Source organism: Macaca nemestrina, chromosome 7 (genome assembly GCF_043159975.1).
Source record: "Macaca nemestrina isolate mMacNem1 chromosome 7, mMacNem.hap1, whole genome shotgun sequence".
NCBI classification, from domain to species: domain Eukaryota; kingdom Metazoa; phylum Chordata; class Mammalia; order Primates; family Cercopithecidae; genus Macaca; species Macaca nemestrina.
In genome coordinates this window covers 174,620,779-174,637,243 of record NC_092131.1, presented here as the reverse complement: position 1 = coordinate 174,637,243, position 16,465 = coordinate 174,620,779, and positions in this window count along the sequence as shown.

Genomic DNA, 16,465 nt, shown 5'->3' with positions numbered 1-16,465 from the left:
CTGATTACCAAGGGGAAACCGGACTTCTGCTTCATAAGGGAAGTAAGGAAGAATATATGTGAAGTACAAGGGGTCCCTTAGGGTATTTTTTTTTTTTTTTTTTGAGATGGAGTCTCGCTCTGTTGCCCAGGCTGGAGTGCAGTGGCGTGACCTCGGCTCAGTGCAATCTCTGCCTCCGGGGTTCAAGCAATTCTCCTGCCTCAGCCTCCCGAGTAGCTGGGATTACAGGCGTGAGCCACCACGCCCAGCTAATTTTTGTATTTTTAATAGAGACAGGTTTCACCATGTTGGTCAGGCTGGTCTCGAACTCCTGACCTCGTGATCTGCCCAGCTTGGCCTCCCAAAGTGCTGGGATTACAGGCATGAGCCACCATGGCCCGGCGTCCCTTAGGGTATTTTAGGATTAACCAAGCTCTGTGACTAAAGCCCATGGAAAATGCTAACAACCAAATTCAGGCAGGACTATGACTGGCCTAGACCCTTCAGAAATTGAAGGTTTGGGTCACCCCACCAGGTAAATAATCACAACCAGCTGTGGTACTTGCTGAGGATAATGGGAATACATGATGAATAGCAGACAGAGGTAATTACAAATATGAGCTGTGACCACCTGACCAGTTACAGAAATCAGAACTGTAATTGAGTGTTTCATCTTTTATGAATAGGTTTGTGCATGTGCATGTGTGTGTATATAAAGTCATTGCTAGGCCAGGTGCAGTGGCTCACGCCTGTAATCCCAGCACTTTGGGAGGCTGAGGCAGGCAAATTGCCTGAGGTCAGGAGTTCAAGACTAGCCTGGCCAACATGGTGAAACTCCACCTCTACTAAAAATACAAAAAAATTAGCTAGGCGTGGTGGCGTAAGCCTGTAATCCCAGCTACTCGGGAGGCTGAGGGAGGGTAATTGCTTGAACTAGGAAGGTGGAGGTTTCAGTGAGCTGAGATCGTACCACTGCACTCCAGCCTGGGCGACAGAACGAGACTCTGTCTTAAAATTAAAAAAAATTTTTTTAAAGTTTTCTTTCCTCTCTTATCCCCTTACCACATAACATATAAGATATATTGACTTTATGTTACAGTATTTCAGTGTTATTAACTTCATGTTATAGTTTTTATGTTACAGGATAAAAAGGAAAAAAGTGACTATCACCCACAGACTTTGTATCCTCTTCTGTTTGCACTAAAACGTTGGTGTGTTTTTTAGTTGTATACAAGGTGGTGTATCATGTTAGGCAGGAGTATGATCTTGTTAATATCTTTATTTGGATAATAAGTAAGGTTCCAGGATATGCTTATGGCATCCATGTTGACAATAGGTAAACCTGTGATGTTTTTTATATATATATATATATATATATATATATATATTTTTTTTTTTTTTTTTTTTTTTTGAAAAGAAGTCTCGCTCTGTCACCCAGGCTAGAGTGCAGTGCCATAATCTTGGCTCACTGCAAACTCCACCTCCCGGGTTCAAGTGATTCTCCTACCTCAGCCTCCCAAGTAGCTAGGATTACAGGTGCCCACCATCACAACTGGCTCATTTTCGTATTTTTAGTACAGACGGGGTTTCCCCATGTTGGCCAGGCTGTTCTCGAACTCCTGACCTTGTGATCCACCCACCTTGGCCTCCCAAAGTGCTGGGATTACAGGCGTGAGCCACTGTGCCCAGCCCCTGATGTTTAATTTTCTTTTTTTTAAATTTAATTTTATTTTTTATTATTATTTTTTTTTGAGGCGGAGTCTCACTCTATCGCCCAGGTTGGAGTGCAGTAGTACCATCTCGGCTCACTGCAAGCTCTGCCTCCCAGGTTCACGCCATTCTCCTGCCTCAGCCTCCTGAGTAGCTGGGACTACAGGCGCCCGACACCACACCAGGCTAATTTTTTCGTATTTTTCTTTTTTAGTAGAGACAGGGTTTCACCATGTTAGCCAGGATGGTCTCGATCTCCTGACCTCATAACCTGCCCGCCTCAGACTCCCAAAGCGCTGGGATTACAGGCGTGAGCCACCGCGCCCAGCCGATGTTTAATTTTCTATGTCTACCTGGTTGGTCCCAGATACATGGCTAAATACCACCCTGAATATTGCTGTGAAGGTACTTTTTGGATGACATTAACATTTATGTCAGTAAACTCTGAGTAAAGCAGAATACCCTCCAAAATGTGGGTGAACCTCAACCAATCAGTTGAAAGCCTTAAGAGAAAACAGATTAAGGCCGGGCACGGTGGCTCATACCTGTAATCCCAGCACTTTGGGAGGCCAAAGCAGATGGATCACCTGAGGTCCGGAGTTCAAGACCAGCCTGGCCAACATGGTAAAATCCCGTATCTACTAAAAATACAAAAATTAGCCAGGCATGGTGGTGTGCACCTGTGGTCTCAGCTACTCAGGAGGTTGAGGTAGGAGAGTCGCTTGAACCTGGGAGGCAAAGGTTGCAATGAGCCAAGATCGTGCCACCACACTCCAGCCTGGGCTGCGAGACTCTGTGTCAAAAAAAAAAAACAAACAAAAAACAAAAACAAAAAGAAAATAAAACAGATGAAGATCTCTCGAGGAAGAGAGGGAATTCTGCCTCCAGACTAGTTTCAGACTTAACACTTAACACCGCAACTCTTCCCTGGGTTTCCAGACTACCAGCCTACTCTGCAGATTTTTGGCTTGTAAGACTGTACCATCATGTAAGCCAATTTCTTAAAATAATTTAAAATACATCTCACCCTCTTTTTCACTCACACACACAAACACACACACACGCAGCTCCTTTAGAGGAGAATTTGCCGACACCTGCCTTAGACACTTCGCCTACAGCAGCAAAGTTGTCAGAACTCCTGGTCAGAATAGGATGATTAACCATCTTCCTCACTGCACATAGTCCTACAAGTCACATTTGAAATGCTGATTCTGAAATGTAAAGACCAGAAATATTTTTTAAAAAGAATGCAAAACATAGCAACTGGAATAGAATAGAGAGCCCAGAAATAAGCTCTCCCATATGGTCAAATGATTTTCAACAAGTGTGCCAAGACCTTCAATGGGGAAAGGACAGCCTTTTCAACACGTGGTACTGGGAAAACTGGATATCCACATGCAAAAGAATGAAGTTGGACCCTTTCCTTACATCATATACAAAAATGAACTTGAAATGGATCAGAGACCTAAATATAAGACCTAAATCTATAAAACTGTCAGAAAAAAAGCTTCATAACTTGGGATTTGGCAATGATTTCTTGACTACAACACCAAAAGCTAAGGAAACACAAAAATAGATAAACTGGAGTATATCAAAATCAAAACCTTCTGTGCATCAAAGGACACAATCAACAGAGTGAAAAGGCAACACATAAAATGGGAGAAAATATTTGCAAATCACATATTTGATAAGATGTTAATAGTACACATAGATATAAGACTCCTCAGCCAGGCACGGTGGCTCATGCCTGTAAGCCTAGCATTTTGGGAGGCCAAGGTGGGTGAATCACAGGAGGCCAACGGTTTGAGACCAGCCTGGACAACAAGGTGAAATCACGTCTCTACTAAAAATACAAAAATTAGCTGGGCGTGGTAGTGCACGTCTGTAATCCCAGCTACTTGTGAGGCTGAAGCAAGAGAATCGCTTGAACCCGGAAGGTGGAGGTTGCAGTGAGCCAAGATCATGCCTGGGCGACAGAGTGAGACTCTATCAAAAAAAAAAAAAAAAAAAAAAAGGATTCTATAATCGACATTTAAAAAAAAAAAACAAAAACGTGATTTTAAAATGGGCCAAGCCAGGTGCAGCGGCTCACGCCTGTAATCCCAGCACTTTGGGAGGCTGAGGTGAGTGGATCATTTGAGGTCAGGAGTTCAAGACCAGCCTGGTCAACATGGTGAAACCCCGTCTCTACTAAAGATACAAAAATTGGCCAGGCATGGTGGTGCACATCTGTAATCCTAGCTACTCATGAGGTTGAGGCAGGAGAATTGCTTGATCCCAGGAGACAGAGGTTGCAGTGAGCCGAGACTAGGCCATTGCATTCCAGCCTGGGCAACAGAAAGAGACTCCATCTCAATACATACATACATACATACATACATACATACATACATACATACATACAAATGGGCAAATGTCTTAATGAGAATTCTCCAAAGACATACAAATGGCCAAGAAGCACACGAAAAGATGCTCGGCATCACTAATCATCAGGGAAATCAAAATCAAAATCACAGTGAGATACCACTTCACACCCATTTGGATGGCTACTATAAAACAAAGAGGAAACAGAACGTAAGTGATGGTGAAGACCAGATGAATTGACAACCTTGTAGAATGTTGGTAGGAATGGAAGATTTTGCAGGCACTATGCAAAACACTATGTGGTTTCCTCAAAAAATGCAAAAGAAGAATTACCATGTGTTCTGGGTTTTCTTAGCTTCTGTGTCTGTCTATTTGGGATCCATTCATCACCGAGCCAATTATATTAACTATATCTTATTTTCTGTATTTTTGTTGCTCTGGCTTTTGAGGGCCTTGCAAATCATGGGAGAGAATGCCCCTCCCAAAGCTACCTAATTCCCAAATACAATGATTTGTCTATAAGCATGTCTTTCATATGCCAAACGACCAATCCCAGTCTGTAGACCAGCCAACTCCTTAGCTAACTCTCGCTGGCCACTATTTCCCATACTCTACATACCCAGGGCACAAACCAAGCCTCTAGAGACCATCCCTATAGCCCAAAGCCAACCAGAATTATTTAAACTAACCCATCCTATGCTCAAACTTGCCCTGTTTCCCTTGGAGTTCCCAGTAAAGGCTTTACCCTAGATTTTCCCCTTCACTGCTATCTTCTGCGTCCAGACCAAAACCTAGTGCTCCTCACGTGCTGTGGTGTAGTGTGGCATGCCCCCTTCCTGGAAAAATGTAAGGAATAGGCCGGGCGCGGTGGCTCAAGCCTGTAATCCCAGCACTTTGGGAGGCCGAGACGGGCGGATCACAAGGTCAGGAGATCGAGACCAGCCTGGCTAATACGGTGAAACCCCGTCTCTACTAAAAAATACAAAAAACTAGCCGGGTGAGGTGGCGGGCGCCTGTAGTCCCAGCTACTCGGGAGGCTGAGGCAGGAGAATGGCGTAGACCCGGGAAGCGGAGCTTGCAGTGAGCTGAGATGCGGCCACTGCACTCCAGCCTGGGCGACAGAGCGAGACTCCGTCTCAAAAAAAAAAAAAAAAAAAAAAATGTAAGGAATAAAAATCTTCAATTGGCCAGGCGTGGTGGCTCACCCATATAATCCCAGCACTTTGGGAGGCCGAAGCAGGCAGATCACATGAGATCAGGAGTTCAAGACCAGACTGGCCAACATGGTGAAACCCTGTCTCTACTAAATATACAAAATATTAGCCACGCGTGGTGGTGGGAGTCTACAAGCCCAGCTACTTGGGAGGCTGAGGCAGGAGAATCGGCTCGAACCCGGGAGACAGAGATTGCAGTAAGCCGAGGTCGCACAGTTGCACTCTAGCCTGCACAAGAGCGAAACTCCATCTCAAAAAAAAAAAAAAAAAACTTCAGTGGCACTGGTCTCTCCATGTCATCACTCAGTCATCTCCATAAATTAAGACCTGGGCACAGAACACTACAATAATCTAGCATCGTCACTTCAGGGTTATATCTAAAAGAATTAGAAGCAGAAGGCCAGGCATGGTGGCTCACACCTGTAATCCCAGCACTCTGGGAGGCCAAGGCGGGTGGATCGCTTGAGTTCAAGAGTTCAAGACCAGCCTGGCCAACATGGTGAAACCCCAAATCTACCAAAAATATAAAAAAATTAGCCTGGTGTATTGGTTTGAGCCTTTAATTCCAGCTACTTGAGAGGCTGAGGCAGGAGAATCAAGTGAAAATTGCTTGAACCTGGGAGGCGGAGGTTGCAGTGAGCCGAGATCACAGCATGGCACTGCAGTCCTGCGTAGGCAAAAGAGCAAGGCTCCAGCTCAAAAAAAAAAAAAAAAAAAAAAAAAAAAAGAATTAGGAGCAGAAACTCAAAGAGATATTTGCACACCCATGTTCATAGCAGCATTATTCGCATTACCCAAAAGGCAGAAGCAACCTCAATGTCCATTGATGGATTAATAAATAAAACATAACGTATACATGCAATGGCGTATCATTCAACCTCAAAAAGAAAGTACATTCTGATGTATGCTACAACATGGATGAATTTTGGAAACATTACACCAAGTTAAATAAGCCAGACACAAAAGGACAAATACTGTATGATTCCACTTATATGAGGTATCTAGACTAATCAAATGTCATGGAGACAGGAAGTAGAATGGTGGTTGCCAGGGGATGGGGTCGGCGGAGGAGGAAACGGAGTTATTATTTAATGGGTAATTTTCACTTATGTAAGACAAAAAGTTCTAGAGCTAGATGGTGGTGATGGTTGCACATCAGTGTGAATGCACTTAATGCCTCTGAGCTGGACACTTAAAATGGGGAAGATGGAAGTTTTATGTAATGTTTTTACCACAATTTAAAAAGTGCAAAGCATTATCAAAAAGTAGCAAGTATACCAGATTCACATGAAAAGCAAGTCAAGATGAATTTTTTTTTAATTAAAAAAATTTTTTTAGACACAGTCTCGCTCTGTCATCCAGGCTAGAGTACAGTGGTGAGATCATAGCTTGAACTTTTAGGCTCAAGCAATCCTCCCACCGCAGCCTCCTGGGTAGCTGGGACTACAGGTGCACATCACCACGCCTGTTTGTTTTTGTCTTGCTCTTTTGTTTTTTTTTTTTTTTGTAGATACAGGGTATCACTGAAAACTTTTTAAATACTAAAAAGTGTCAATATATTATACATTTCCAGGCAAATTGTTTTGGTTTGTTTTTTTGCTTTAGACAGAGTCTCACTCTGTCACCAGGCTGGAGTGCTGTGGCACGATCTCGGCTCACTGCAAGCTCTGGCTCCCTGGTTCAAGCTATTATCCTGCCTCAGCCTCCCAAGTAGCTGGGATTAGAGGCATGCGCCACCACGTCCAGTTAATTTTTGTATTTTTAGTAGAGACAGAGTTTCAACACGTTGGCCAGGATGGTCTTGATCTCCTGACCTTGTGATCCACCCGCTTCAGCCTCCCAAAGTGCTGGGATTAACAGACGTAAGCCATCGCACATGGCCGGTTTTATTACTTTGTAAGTTATTGGCAAGATACATTCATTTCTCATCAGAATTCCATTGACAACTGAAAATAAGTAAAATATTTCTTTGGTGTCTGATGTGGTTTGAGTCTGTGTCCCCATCCAAATCTCATGTCAAATTGTAATCCCCAATGTTGGACGTGGGGCCTGGTGGAATGTGACTAGATCATGGGGGTGGACTTCCCCTTTGGTGCTGTTCTTGTGATAGATCACAAGATCTGGTTGTTTGAAAGTATATAGAACCTACCCCCCTTGCTCTCTCTCTCCTGCTATGTAAAGATGTGCCTGCTTCCCCTTTGCCTTCTGCCATGATGCAAGTTTCTTAGGGACTCCTCAGCCGTGATTCCTTTAGAGCCTGTGGAATCATTAGCCAATTAAACCTCTTTTCTTTATAAATGACCCAGTCTCAGGTAGTTCTTTATAGTAGCGCAAGAACGGACCAATACAGTTCCCAACATCCTGACCTGAATCATCACTAGTCCCTTGGTCCAAATTTGTACCATGTTCAAAGCTGACTCCGTTTCTGCCAAGATTTTGGTTTCCAACACCTGCAGCACCACCATCCCTACCAGATCGGGAATATGGGCTTTCTGCAAATTAACATGGGAGCCTAACTTGGCCTCCTCACTCTCGATGCAAAGCAGCAAATTCAGCTTTCTCCAATTCTCACCACAAAGTTTTACACAAAAATCATGGAATATAAAGAAGTATCTTTTGGCAGCAGGTTCAGAATTCACAGGAAAGTTGCAGTCATCTTCAGTGGGAGATTAGGTGCAAAAGGGAGAAATAACACAATTTTTTTTTTTTTTTTGAGATGGAGTCTAGCTCTGTTCCCCAGGCTGGAGTGCAGTGGTGTAATCTCAGCTCACCACAACCTCTGCCTCCTGGGTTCAAGTGATTCTCCTGCCACAGCCTCTCAAGTAACTGGGACTACAGGCATGCGCCACCATGCTCAGCTAATTTTTGTATTTTTAGGAGAGACGTGGTTTTCACTATGTTGGCCAGGCTGGTCTCAAACTGACCTCATGATCCACCCACCTCGGCCTCCGAGGATTACAGGCGTGAGCTACCGCACCCAGCACATAATTTTTAACTCTTCTCTGTCTGGCCCCAAAGAGTGAGCATCCACAGTCCACTTTTTCCAGAAGCAGGAAGGACTTTCTTATGCTCAACCTTATTTTAGGGCAACTTTTCAGACTCTACTGCTCTGAAAACTCTCCTGTTTAAAACTTCCCTTGACTTTATTTGCTCCAAATAGATCACGCACACTTGAGATGACATGTTTGAAGCAAATAACCTCCAGTCCAGACTTCTTGGTGTGGGCAGGACTCCTTGGAAACATTGGAGCCTCCTCTCTCTTCCTTACCCTGTTCCCAAAATGCTTCCCACTTTCCAATCAAGAAACAAAACATTCTCTATCCACTCATGGTCCTGTCACATCCAAATCTTAGCGCAGACTCTTGCCTCCTAGCTTTTAGAATATCTCTTTCTCCATTCTTCTGTTTTCAGCTTGAACCCTTCAGAAAGCTTCTCAGGAATGTTTTGAAGGCAGAGATTCATTCACAAAGCACAATGCGTACATCAGTATTTATATCTATCTTTCAAATGATCTCACCTATTAAACAAAAATTGAACTTTGGTTTTTTGGGGGGTTTTTTTTGTTTTTTTTTTTGTTTGTTTGTTTGTTTTGAGACAAACTCTCGCTCTGTCACCCATGCTGGAGTATAGTGGCCCGATCTTGGCTCACTGCAACCTCCACCTCCAGGGTTCCCCTGCCTCAGCCTCCCAAGCAGCTGGGACTACAGGCGCATGCTGCCATGCCCAGCTAGTTTTTTGTATTTTAGTAGAGATGGGGTTTCACCGTATTGCCCAGGCTGGTCTCGAACTCCTGAGCTCAGGCAATGTGCCTGCCTCGGCCTCCCAAAGTGCTGGGATTACAGGCGTGAACCACTGCACCTGGTACAAAAATGTAACTTCTACTAGACTGAAACCTCTGTGATGAATGCGCTTTTATCTTGCTAACTTGTGATCTCCAAACAATATATGCACAAGCAACTGAGCACCTGTCCCCACCTGGCCATATAAATCGGAGGTCAGCCAGGCATGGTGGCTCATGCCTCTAGTCCCAGCACTTTGGGAGGCTGAGGCAGGCAGATCACTTGAGCTCAGGAGTTTTAGACCAGCCTGGGAAATATGGTGAAACCCCATCTCTACCAAAAATACAAAAGATTAGCTGCGAGCGGTGGCACACGCCTGTGGTTCCAGCTACTTAGGAGGCTGAGATAGGATTGCTTGAGCCTGGGAGGTGGAGGTTGCAGTGAGCTGAGATGACACCACTGCATTATAGCCTGGATGACAGAGTGAAACCCCGTTTCAAATAATAATCAATCGATGAATCAGTCAGAGATCAGCAGCCTTCTTCTGTAGAGAGGAGAGCAAGACAGTAAATATTTTAGGCTTTGAGGGCCATCGCTCACAACCACTCAACTTTCGTAGTGGGAAAGCAGTCACAGACAATATGTAAACAGGTGGGCATGAGTGTATTCCAATAAAACTTCATTTATGGACTGTGCCATTTGAATCTTATGTAATTTTTATTAAATGGTATTCTTTTGGTTTTTGCAAGTATTTATTTTTTGAGTCTCCCTCTGTTGCCCAGGCTAGAGTGCAACGGCATGATCTCGGCTCACTGCAACCTCCGCCTCCCAGGTTCAAACGATTCTCCTGCCTCAGCCTCCCGAGTAGCTGGGATTACAGGCGTGCACCACCACACCTGGCTAATTTTTGTTATTTTTAATAGAGATGGGGTTTCAGCCAGCCTGGACATCATGGTGAAAACCCGTGTCTACGAAAAATACAAAAATTGGCCAGTCGTGGTGGCAAGCACCTGTAATCTCAGCTCCTCAGGATGCTGAGGCAGGAGGATCACTTGAACCCGGAAGGCAGAGGTTGCAGTGAGCCAAGATCACGCCACTGCACTTCAGCGTGGGCGACAAGAGCAAAACTCTATCTCAAAAAACAAAGAAACAAAGTCGGTCTTAACCTAGGCCTGTAAATATTTGAACAAAATACTAACATAGATTCTAGCAGCTCAAGGCCACATCCCCTGGTTGACCCTATACCTCTTAGATAACCTGTCTGAAAAAAGTGAAGGCTCCCAAATGAATTTCCTGTTTGTTCCAGCCAACACCAGAAGATAGGGTCCCGTCTCCTGGCCTCTGTGCGAGGGTCAGAGCCTAACTTCAAACAGCACCAGTTAGCAATCCCAGTTGGGTTTTACGTGGACCAGCCACTTTTGGTAAATTTGTATTTCCCTGACTGTCAAGCATACCCTGCCCCCCAACTCAACTCCCTCCTAGTCCCTCATTTTCCATTTGTGGGTGAAGCAAAGTCTTTTTTTTTTTTTTTTTCCCCGAGACAGGGTCTCACTCTGTAGCCCAGGCTACAGTGAAGTGGTGAGATCTTGGCTCACTGCAAACTCTGCCTCCTCAAATTCAAGGGATCCTCCCACCCAAGCCCCCTGAGTAGCTGGGACTACAGCCACATGCCACCATTCCCTGCTAATTTTTGTATTTTTTGTAGAGACAGTGTTTCACGATGTTGCCTAGGCTGGTCTCGAACTCCAGAACTCAAGCCATTCATCCACCTCCACCTCCCAAAGTGTAGATTACAGGCATGAGCCACCCCACCCAGCCTGTCTTGATGTATTGCCCAGGCTGGTCTCAAACCCCTGGCTCAAGCAATCCTTCTGCCTCAGCCTCTGCAGTAGCTTCATCCCAGTGTCCAGTACACACCCAGCTTCATTCTTCCTTTAAAACACCCAGTCACCTCTGCACACACCAAAGTTGAGCTCAGATCATGCTGGACTCTCTTCACTATTACAATAGTTATTAGTGATTAAAATGTGTCCTTATCACTATAACTAATATCCAGCTTTTGTTTTTCTTTAACATAATTTAGAAAATACTGGAATAAAATCATTCATTATATCCTGGCAGCATTATTAATATAGACAGGGCCAAGGAAGGAAATGTTGTGCCAGGCAAAAATAAAAATAAGAAGCAAAACAAATTGCAAAGTTCCTAGTAATCAAAGAATATGACCTTTTATTTTTTTTTTTTGGAACCAGAGTCTCACTTTGTCACCAGGCCGGGGTGCAGTGGCACGATGTCCGCTCACTGCAACCTCCACCTGCCGGATTCAAGCGATTCTCCTGCCTCAGCTTCCCAAGTAGCTGGGACTACAGGCATGCGTCACCACAGACAGCTAATTTTTGTATTTTTAGTAGAGATAGGGTTTCACCATGTTGGCCAGATGGTCTTGATCTCTTGACCTCGTGATCCACCAGCCTCGGCCTCCCAAAGTGCTGGGATTACAGGTGTGAGCCACCGTGCCAGCCGGAATATGACTTCTTTAAAGTTAGCTTGTAGCAATGTACTCTCAACTAGAAAAAAGTTTTATAAAATTAAAGCTCAGTGTTTTGTTTTTTTGAGACAGGGTCTCACTCTGTCGCCCAGGCTGGAGTGCAGTGGTGTGATCTTGGCTTACTACACCCACTAGGGCTCCCCACCTCAGCCTCTTGAGTAGCTGGGACTGTAGGTGTGCACCACCATGCCCGGCTAATTTTTTTTTTTTCCCCCGAGACAGAATCTTGCCCTGTTGCCCAAACTGGAGTGCAGTGGCGTGATTTCGGCTCACTGCAACCTCTGCCTCCTGGGTTGAAGCGATTCTCCTGCCTTAGTCTCCCGATTAGCTGGATTTATAGGCACTCACCACCATATCCAGTTAATTTTCATATTTTTAGTAGAAACGGGGTTTTACCTGTTGGCTAGGCTGGTCTTGAACTCCTGACCTCGTGATCCACCCACCTCAGCCTCCCAAAGTGCTGGGATTACAAGCGTGAACCAACGTGCCCAGCCTTTTTTTTTTTTTTTTTTTTTTGTATTTTTGTAGAGACAGGGTTTCACCATGTTTCCCAGGCCAGTCTCAAATTCCCGAGCTCAAGCAATCCTCCCTCCTCGTTCTCCCAAAGTGCTGGCACTACAGGTGTGTGTACCACACCCAGCAAAGCTGAGTTCTAATAAGGTACAGGTAAATCTAGATTGATTTCTGAAGACAATAATGTATATTCTGAGGATTTAAACTAAGGGCATAGGCAAAAAAAAAAATCTATGAATAAAATATTTTTTGCCCTTTTATGTAAAATATACTTCTCCATCTCATCACTGAAATAAAAAGAAACCAAATAAATCATCTTTAACATTTACTCATAGGCCAAATCACTATGAAAGATGAAAGATCAATCTTAAACAGTTTTTTTTGTTTGTTTTGACTGTGGTATAAGTTTTACATTTTTAATCTGGAAAAAATTTTTTTGTTGATACATAATATATATATATATATATGTTCAGGTTGATTCTTTGAGCAAACTTGTTACTGCCTTAATTGATTTTATTAGAAAAATACGTAACTGTTGCTCTTGCAGAAACTATTACTGGCAGAAAAATCACCACAGGGACCCTGCCCTCATGCTGTCTACCATTCAACAGGAAAATAAAATACGCTGGACTCCACTTGGAAGAAAATGTGTTTATGCCTTTTTAGGAAGTGGTGTGGCAGCCCCACAGAGGGTTGGCTGGGCCTCAGCCCAAGGCCCTGGGCTGCTGCTGCCACCCAGAACTCAGGGAGACAGTCTGCCACCCTCATGAGGGGACATCCCATTGACAGGATGCCTGCTGCTTCCCTGAGCTTCCCAGGTGCCCGCAAGTACTCCCCATCTTCCCAGACCTAGCCCCTTTCCCTGCAGAAGCCTGCTTACATTTCCCTGAAGATTTTAAAAGTTTGATATTAAATCTATGATGTGTGCATGATGCTCCTCTTGTCTGACAACTGATGAGAGGAAAGGGGACCCTAGGAGGCAAGGGGCAGAGTAGGGAAAGAGATGAGACAGAAATGGGGTGACGCTCACTGGGAGATAAGGTTCTCAATGTGGAAGGAAGCTCTACAAATAGGAAAGGCAAGGAAAAACCCTGCGGCGTAGATTGGGATGGAAAATATCACTAAAAGTACATGAAGATATATATATACACATACACGCACATAATTATATATATATATACGCAATAGAGTTACATGCATACAGCTATATCTTCATATCCTGTATATTTGAAAGGTCCTAAAAGCAATAACATACAAGTAGCACCAAGACCTTGGTTTCTAAGTACCTTTCTCCACAACAGAAATCAGGATTCCTTGGAAAAAAAACAGCTGATTCAAAAGTGGGGACAGGCCGGGCGTGGTGGCTCAAGCCTGTAATCCCAGCACTTTGGGAGGCCAAGGCAGGCAGATCATGAGGTCAGGAGATCGAGATCATCCTAACACGATGAAACCCCGTCTCTTCTAAAAAATTACAAAAATTTAGCTGGACGTGGTGGCGGGCGCCTGTAGTCCCAGCTACTTGGGAGGCTGAGGCAGGAGAATGGCGTGAACCCGGGAGGCGGAGCTTGCAGTGAGCCGAGATCAGGCCACCGCACTCCAGCCTGGGCGACAAAGCAAGACTCTGTCTCCCAAAAACAAAAAAAATAATAAAATTTTAAAAAGTCGGGACAGGAGAGGTACAAGACAAGCTTGGAATGTGTTCTGGGGTATCTAAAAATTGGAGCTGGGCATGATGGCTCATACCTGTAATCCTAGCACTTTGGGAGACAACAGCGGGAGGATTGTTTTACGCCAGGAGTTTGAGACTAGCCTGGGCAACATGGTAAGACCCCATCTTTATGGAAAATTTTTAAAAATAGCTAGGCATGATGGCATGTGTCTGTAGCTACTCCAGAAGCTGAGGCAGGAGGATCGTTTAAGCTGCAGTGAGCTGTGATCGTGTCATGCCTGAGTGACAGGATAAGACCCTGTTCCAAAAAAAATAAAAGAGGGAAAATTACAGCTAGATAGGAAAAACAAGTTCTAATGTTCTGTAGCACTGTAGGATGACAATATTTTTTGATACTGACCATTATTTATAATTGTGATTATTAATTACAATTCTGCTCTCTACTTCTATGAGGTCAACTTTTTAAGCCATTTATCTTTCTGTGCCTGGCTTATTTCACTTAACATAATGTCCTCCAGTTCCATCCATGCTGCTATGAATGACAGGATTTCATTCTTTTTTATGGCTAAGTAGTATTCAATTGTGTATATGCACCACATTCTTTTAATCCATTTATCTGCTGGTGAACACTTCGGTGGATTCCATATCTTAGCTATCATGAATGCTGCTGCAATGAACACAAGAGTGCAGCTATCTCTTCAATACGCTGATTTAACTGGACAAATACTCAGCAGTGGAATTGCTGGTTCATAGGGTAGTTCCATTTGTAGTTTTTTGAGGACTCTGCATACTGTTTTCCATATTGACTATACTAATTCGCATTCTCATCCAAAGTGTGGGAGAGCTCCCTTTCGTCTGCATCCTCGCCAGCATTTATTTTTATGTCTTTGTGATAACAGCAATTCTAACTGGGAGGAGATGATATCTCATTGTGGTTTCGATTTACATTTCCTTGATGATTAAATGTTGAAAGAATGGTTTAGCCATAAAACATCATTTTGATGACCACACTGGGAAAAACTGTGTTGTGCCAACCAAAGCAGCATCAGTAGAATCCAGTCTTAAGAACACTTCAGATGGACTCAAGCTGAGGGCATTCTGTAACACACCTAGCATGCACGCTTCAAAAGTCACAAACACATGAAAGGCAGAGGCAGGCAGAGGAACCATTCCAGAGTAAAGATATTAAACATTATGGCAGACTGATAAGATACATAGTGTTAAACAAGATACTTAACATGAAAAAGTCGTAAATAACATTATTGGGGCAAATGAAGACATTGGGTTATAGCCTGTAGATTAGACAAAATAATTGTATTGTTACATTTCCTGAATTAATATCTTTACTATGGTTATCCAAATATATATCCCGGTTCTCAGGAAATGCATTAGGGACATGATGTCTGCAACCTTCTCCCAAAGTGGTCAAAAGTAAAAAAAAAAAAAAAAAAAGAAAAATTAAAAAGTTTATAAGCAGGGGGAAACAGAAGGAGAAGAAAAAGAGGGAAAGGAGGCCAGGCTTTGTGGCTCATGCCTGTAATCAAAACACTTTGGGATGTCAAGGTGGGAGGATCACTTGAGCCCAGAAGTTTGAGATCAGCCTGGGCAACATGGCAAGATCCTGTCTCTATAAAAAAAAGTTTAAAATTAGCCAGGTACAGAGACATATAACGGTAGTCCCAGCTACTCTGGAGGCTCGGGCAGGAGGTTTCTTTGAGCCCAGGAGTTTGAAATGTCAGTGAGCTATGAGTGTGCCATTGCACCCCAGCCTGGGTGACAAACCAAGACCCTGTCTCCAAAAAAAACCAAAAAACAAAACAAAACAGAAAACAAAAGAGGGAGAAACGAAAGAGGGAGGGAAGGAGAAAAATTGATAAACTAATGTGAAAATATATTAGTATTTGTGAATTTGGGTAAAGGGTAGGGTTTTTTTTTTTAACATTCTTTTAAGCAACAGGGTCTCTCTCTATCATCCAGGCTGGAGTGCAGGGGTGTGATCATGGTTCAGTGCAGCCTCTAACTCCTGGACTCAAGCGATCCTCCTGCCTCAGCCTCCTGAGTGGCTGGGACTATAGGCATGTAACACCACACCCAACTAACTTTTACATTTTTTTTTTTGTAGAGAGGAGGTCTCATTATGCTGCCCAGGCTGGTCTCGAACTCCTGGCCTCAAGCGATCCACCCATCTCAGCCTCCCACAGTGCTGGGATTATACCTGTGAGCCAGCATACCTGGCTACTAATATTCTTTTAACTTCTGTAAGTTTAAGGTTGTTTCAAAGTAAAAATTTAAATTAAAACAGCATGGATACATCCATTTGTTTAAAAGTGCAAAAAAACAGAATTCATGTATGTACTTACAAAATACAAATAAAATTCCTCTGGAAGAGACATAGGCAACGATACCACATTTGCCTCTGAACTGGAAGGAATATAACAGCATGGTGAAGCAGCAAGGATATAAGCAGAATGTCTGTATAATTTATCATCCAAACTAGCACACTTCTGACAGAAAGTAGGATTATTCATAATCATGTCAGGACAATAATTTATGTGCGCATCTATGCCAGGCAAAAGGGGATATATTGTCATTACGGATGGAAAGATGACTTCTCACTGTATGCTTTTTGTATATTTTGATTTTTTAACTATGTAAACATATTATTCAAATATATAAAAATTTACATATA